Genomic DNA, 7795 nt, shown 5'->3' on the forward strand with positions numbered 1-7795 from the left:
CACATGAAATTCTTAGTACCACGATGAGTCTACGAGATCCAATTGATTGAAAGTGGAATAACCCGAGGATGCAAGAATACAGGGATATTTATCTTGTTAACCCGTAGTTACGGTCTCAGGATTGCCAAAATCTTATTGTCGATCCAAGTAAATACTAAAGAGGTGACATCAAGTGTAAAAATTGTTCAATGACACATCAACCGTGTTCATGCTATTACTACAAGATATGTAATTAAAATATCAACAAAGGGACTTACTGACTCAAAATGGGTCGCCTCTTTTTGGCACATTCTAACTAGACGTTGTTTCCCTGGGACATTGGGAATAGTTTTATTGATATGATCAACCAATTCTTTCAGTTCAAGGATAACCGATGCACTGCTTTTCTTTGTCATCATACTTTACTAACTATGCGAAACGTTTGCGATGCTTATCAATGGAATGGTTTAAAAGTAACAAGTTTCATTTATGAAGAAAAGGTATAGCCTGTATATAAGGTAGAGAAATCTTATCAATGTATAAATCATACTCTAATACATAAAATAAAACGATATAAATTGCTGTGGTCAGAAAAGTTTAAAACCAATAAAAGATAAGATTTTCAAACTACTTCCGTTACTAAATAGAAAAATCGCAAGTTTTTTTATACAGAAAATATGATGAAACGACACTGGTATTTTACCAAGCAGGATTTCCACTCAGTAATGAGAACAATTTCAGAAATTACTTTAGTTACTTATTTATTGGAACACGTAAATATTGGTACAGGGGGGCACCAGATATATGTGCGCCACAGAACATAAATATTTAGGTACATGTGTGCCGAAAGAATGTATGTACGATATGGAGTGATAATGTTGTGAGGAAACATAAAAGTTCGAGCAATGAATGAACCAAAACTGATGTTCAAAAAATAGTACAGTCCAGTTTCGAAAATCATGCAATTAGGATATGTATCTCTTGGCTGAGAAAATTAATTTATTAACCAAGTCCAAAAGCAACCCATGGATTGCTATGGATATTTATTTTGACCTATCCCTCAAAATGACTAAAATTATCAGGCTACATGAATTTTAGGAACTCAACAAAGAATTTATGATGAGGGAATATATTAAAGATAACGAAGGTCGTCATATTAAGACGTCATGTTATAAACAGGCCGACTGTGGTTTTTTAACACAGCCCCAGTGCTAAATTATAATATGAGGCATGAAATTCATAGACGGAAGATAGACATGAAGACAGAAATTTCCCAAACAACCAATAAAGGGGAAATAAAGCGGAAAATGCATTGGAAAATAAGTCGTAAGTAAAGGGGATATGCGCCAAAATCTCTGCTTTTTCGCCTGTCCGGGGGAAATAAAGCGGAATTTCCCCTTTCTGTCACTCTGTTTTTCAAATGTCGCTAAATTGCAGATTTTCACCCCAAATATCCAACGATTCGCCGACTTTTCCCCTATATATCCGACGATTCGTCGACTTTTACCCTAAATATCCAACGACTCGCCGATTTTTACCCTATATATCCGACGATTCGTCGACTTTTACCCTAAATATCCAACGACTCGCCGATTTTTACCCTAAATATCCGCTACATTGTCTACTTTTCTACTACATACACACCGATGTATTTACCCCAACCGCCTCCTGTGTTCGCCTTCATTCCCACAACACAGCACATGAATAATGTAAAGTGCGTAAAATATGGTATAATTTCCAAATTTTTATTGAAGACAAAAGGCTTATTAATGTACAACGTTATGAGCAGTTGGCAGATGGTAGAGCATCAATGCTCCTTATGTAATTGTAATTGTCACGGACCACGCATTTCACGTATTCATTCTTTCCACCAGGCCTGTTGGATTATGGAGACTCAAATAATTCTTGTGAATTCTAAAATGTAATGAAGAAAAACGTCACTACATCTAGGAAACTTGTTTTGCACAACAAGGTACTTGAAGCTGAACTTACGGAAGACTCTACCTATAGATAAGGCAAAAACAATAATCACTTTAAAGTCGTACATACGTGTTCTTTCTTCCGTCGATGACGCTTCTGTACTTTGTCTCTCATGTCGTGAAAATAACTTTGCGTAGCCATGTCACATAGTTTCGCAAGGTCTTTCTCGTTGACAGATGACGACAGGAATCGATTAGTCAGTGCACCTGAAGTTTAAAAACCTTATTTATCTTACTTCGTACGCAGCCATAAAACCGGCACTTCTGAATCGCTCGTTTTGATGAAGTACCAAGTAACGTGAAATTAATGGCGACTTCAGGTTTCATGATGTAGGACAGAAGATATCGCATGGAGGTTTTTGGATCATCATCCATTAAACGCGTCAACATGGCCATCTGTAATAGGAATGAAGGATAAAAATCATGTTTTGTGCTTACAAATCTGTCCCTCACATCTTTTTGCTCTAGGCAAGCGTCCAAAGTTCCCAGTTCCTCTTCAGATGACAAAGGGAACTGTTGGCTGGATAGTCCACAGTCAAATTGACGCGGATCTTCGCGGTCAGTGAACCTTGAGAGCATCAGCTTCATATTTGTATTAAGTTCACTCAAGCTTGCCAACATTTTAAGCTGCAAAGTATGCATCCTTTCAAATCGGAAAAATAGAACTAGATCGTAGGGATGACTTACTCAACCATTAGATTTTTATCCTCGGACGTGGAGGGCGAGGTGTCTAATTGTGTCGAACTGCTTAATAGACATGTCCAAATTAAAGATATTTACTTCGCAATCGGAGAGACAACCTTCTAAAACATCCGAAGTTTTGGATATTGGACGCGGCTATTCCCAGCCTGCATCTCTGCGACATCCATGTCCACGGAATTGTAAAGAAAACCTTCTTTACGTTTCAATGCACTTCTACGAAATTTAAGTAAGATTATTGAACTGACCTCTTTTGCTTTTCTGTTTAACGGCAACGTATTGTCGTCCGGCGAAGAGCTCTGATTAGTAGCATAGCACATTTGGAACGCTGCCAACAATTCACTGGCAGATTTGAGACTTTCTATAAGAAGCGATCGTTTGCATGTTTGTAACTAACCGCATTTGTGGACAATACTGCACTTGAACATAGACCAATTTTCTTCAGGTAGGTCATTGTTTTGCAGATGAAGATCAATGTTCTCACTTGGATACAGACAAAGTTTTTCTCCAATAACCCAACGTCCGGCTGCAATCACCAACTTACTTTTGCTTGGTGCCTTAAGGATTACGTACTTATTGTTGGGAGACTAAATATTACATAACAGGAAATTAGAGGAAATACAATCACATAACAGTGTGTAACAAAGGGACAATAACCAAATGATTAACACAATTTATAGACATACATTTACAGTCAACATCATTAATCAAAACCCAACTGTATTCACTGCTAACCACGGGGCATTTAAATATTACTATGTAAGTGGAAGGTAATGGATCTTCAAAGTAATTTTGTGGGTCTGTAAATGGCCTGAATTTTAATAGTCCACTATCTTGGATATCAGTTATCAATCCCGGCTTTCCGTTTACTATTACGACGTTATCAGGCTTAAATGAATTTATTTGGCTATTCCTAAACATTATTATTTGCTTGCGTGAGTCAGCCTTACCTATCACTGGGTTATCATTAGTCGAAATGTCAACCTGGAGCCTATCGCAGAAAGACATTTGTTCCGCATAACGCTGAGCTGCTTGCTTAGCCACGGAATACCCACTGTGTATGAACGTCATACACGTACCATTATCTTCCAGAAGCCTTTCATTGGTACAGCTTGTGGAAGATAATACAGTTGAAGGAATCACATGACAATTACGCTAATAAATTTCTTATAGGATGTTCTACCGTCGATTTGCCCTGTCACAAGCCCTTGAATCGTAAAGAGAAGATCAACAGGATATTAATGCATTTCATGACATCCACCTCTCTGAGTATCCGAGATGCAGACAGGGTTCTGAATGACTTTCGCCTTCTCATACCAGACTTGCCGACGAGCATTAGAAGTCTCTTGAGGACGTGTACAACCGAAGTCCATCAGCAGTGGGGTTTACTACCATCTTGGATTGAAGACCAACCTGCTAAGATATGTTGAACGTTGGTTGTGTACTTGTGATTTTGACACTTTACAATTGTATATTAATATAGATGGGCTTTCTATGTCAAGGAGCTCCAGTCAACATTTGTGGCCTGTATTAAGAAGGATCGTTGCCCCTAGACTTAGTGATGTCTTCGTGATAGGGATCTACGGAGGGAATACTAAGCCGGCACAATTAAACGAAATTTCTGCCGATACTATTTCTGAAATAAAAGAAATGACTGAAACGGGTCTACTTAGTGTTAGGTTCAATAAATACATAGCTATTAAGTTAACTGCAGTAATATGTGATGCACCGGCTCGTTCTGATGTTAGGTACACTGTTAATCACAACGGAAAGGCAAGTTGCGACCGGTGTGTTGTAAATGGTAGACGACTTGATGGAAAGATGACTTTCCCAAACGGTGAATATACGTTAAGAACTGACGACAGTTTCAGGAATCAGACACAATCTATTCACCATCGAGGACATTCTTTATTCGAAAGTCTGCCAATAGACATGATATCAACTTTCCCCTTAGATCCCATGCACATGGTTTACTTAGGTGTCACAAAGAAACTTGTGACTCTCTGGATAGAATTAGGACACAAGAGACTAAAGAACATGAACTCATGTGTAATTAGGACTATAAATAAGTTGATATCTCGGTGCGTAGAAAGTACTCCCTCTGACTTTCAGCGTAAATGTCGAACACTAGACTACGTATCGGTATGGAAGGCGTCGGAGTGTAGGTTGTTTCTTCTATACTTAGGCCCGGTTATTCTTCAAAATATTCTGCCTGAACCTTTGTATCTAAATTTTAAACGTCTTGCTTTGTCTATTTACTTGCTTGCACATCCTCAGTTTTATAATAGGGTGATAGAATCTGTCAGGATGGATTTAAGGAATTTTCTAAGAGAATATGAATGGTGTTACGGATGTGAGAACTTAGTTTATAATGTGCATTCGCTACAGCATCTTCCTGACGATGTTATAGCACATGGACCGTTAGTTAGCTACTCAGCATTTCCATTCGAGTCTTATATGAGACAAATTAAGAAATCCGTACACAGTGGGTATTCCGTGGCTAAGCAAGCAGCTCAGCGTTATGCGGAACAAATGTCTTTCTGCGATAGGCTCCAGGTTGACATTTCGACTAATGATAACCCAGTGATAGGTAAGGCTGACTCACGCAAGCAAATAATAATGTTTAGGAATAGCCAAATAAATTCATTTAAGCCTGATAACGTCGTAATAGTAAACGGAAAGCCGGGATTGATAACTGATATCCAAGATAGTGGACTATTAAAATTCAGGCCATTTACAGACCCACAAAATTACTTTGAAGATCCATTACCTTCCACTTACATAGTAATATTTAGATGCCCCGTGGTTAGCAGTGAATACAGTTGGGTTTTGATTAATGATGTTGACTGTAAATGTATGTCTATAAATTGTGTTAATCATTTGGTTATTGTCCCTTTGTTACACACTGTTATGTGATTGTATTTCCTCTAATTTCCTGTTATGTAATATTTAGTCTCCCAACAATAAGTACGTAATCCTTAAGGCACCAAGCAAAAGTAAGTTGGTGATTGCAGCCGGACGTTGGGTTATTGGAGAAAAACTTTGTCTGTATCCAAGTGAGAACATTGATCTTCATCTGCAAAACAATGACCTACCTGAAGAAAATTGGTCTATGTTCAAGTGCAGTATTGTCCACAAATGCGGTTAGTTACAAACATGCAAACGATCGCTTCTTATAGAAAGTCTCAAATCTGCCAGTGAATTGTTGGCAGCGTTCCAAATGTGCTATGCTACTAATCAGAGCTCTTCGCCGGACGACAATACGTTGCCGTTAAACAGAAAAGCAAAAGAGGTCAGTTCAATAATCTTACTTAAATTTCGTAGAAGTGCATTGAAACGTAAAGAAGGTTTTCTTTACAATTCCGTGGACATGGATGTCGCAGAGATGCAGGCTGGGAATAGCCGCGTCCAATATCCAAAACTTCGGATGTTTTAGAAGGTTGTCTCTCCGATTGCGAAGTAAATATCTTTAATTTGGACATGTCTATTAAGCAGTTCGACACAATTAGACACCTCGCCCTCCACGTCCGAGGATAAAAATCTAATGGTTGAGTAAGTCATCCCTACGATCTAGTTCTATTTTTCCGATTTGAAAGGATGCATACTTTGCAGCTTAAAATGTTGGCAAGCTTGAGTGAACTTAATACAAATATGAAGCTGATGCTCTCAAGGTTCACTGACCGCGAAGATCCGCGTCAATTTGACTGTGGACTATCCAGCCAACAGTTCCCTTTGTCATCTGAAGAGGAACTGGGAACTTTGGACGCTTGCCTAGAGCAAAAAGATGTGAGGGACAGATTTGTAAGCACAAAACATGATTTTTATCCTTCATTCCTATTACAGATGGCCATGTTGACGCGTTTAATGGATGATGATCCAAAAACCTCCATGCGATATCTTCTGTCCTACATCATGAAACCTGAAGTCGCCATTAATTTCACGTTACTTGGTACTTCATCAAAACGAGCGATTCAGAAGTGCCGGTTTTATGGCTGCGTACGAAGTAAGATAAATAAGGTTTTTAAACTTCAGGTGCACTGACTAATCGATTCCTGTCGTCATCTGTCAACGAGAAAGACCTTGCGAAACTATGTGACATGGCTACGCAAAGTTATTTTCACGACATGAGAGACAAAGTACAGAAGCGTCATCGACGGAAGAAAGAACACGTATGTACGACTTTAAAGTGATTATTGTTTTTGCCTTATCTATAGGTAGAGTCTTCCGTAAGTTCAGCTTCAAGTACCTTGTTGTGCAAAACAAGTTTCCTAGATGTAGTGACGTTTTTCTTCATTACATTTTAGAATTCACAAGAATTATTTGAGTCTCCATAATCCAACAGGCCTGGTGGAAAGAATGAATACGTGAAATGCGTGGTCCGTGACAATTACAATTACATAAGGAGCATTGATGCTCTACCATCTGCCAACTGCTCATAACGTTGTACATTAATAAGCCTTTTGTCTTCAATAAAAATTTGGAAATTATACCATATTTTACGCACTTTACATTATTCATGTGCTGTGTTGTGGGAATGAAGGCGAACACAGGAGGCGGTTGGGGTAAATACATCGGTGTGTATGTAGTAGAAAAGTAGACAATGTAGCGGATATTTAGGGTAAAAATCGGCGAGTCGTTGGATATTTAGGGTAAAAGTCGACGAATCGTCGGATATATAGGGTAAAAATCGGCGAGTCGTTGGATATTTAGGGTAAAAGTCGACGAATCGTCGGATATATAGGGGAAAAGTCGGCGAATCGTTGGATATTTGGGGTGAAAATCTGCAATTTAGCGACATTTGAAAAACAGAGTGACAGAAAGGGGAAATTCCGCTTTATTTCCCCCGGACAGGCGAAAAAGCAGAGATTTTGGCGCATATCCCCTTTACTTACGACTTATTTTCCAATGCATTTTCCGCTTTATTTCCCCTTTATTGGTTGTTTGGGAAATTTCTGTCTTCATGTCTATCTTCCGTCTATGAATTTCATGCCTCATATTATAATTTAGCACTGGGGCTGTGTTAAAAAACCACAGTCGGCCTGTTTATAACATGACGTCTTAATATGACGACCTTCGTTATCTTTAATATATTCCCTCATCATAAATTCTTTGTTGAGTTCCTAAAATTCATGTAGCCT

The sequence above is a fragment of the Schistosoma mansoni genome, chromosome 7 (genome assembly GCF_000237925.1).
Source record: "Schistosoma mansoni strain Puerto Rico chromosome 7, complete genome".
Classification (NCBI taxonomy): domain Eukaryota; kingdom Metazoa; phylum Platyhelminthes; class Trematoda; order Strigeidida; family Schistosomatidae; genus Schistosoma; species Schistosoma mansoni.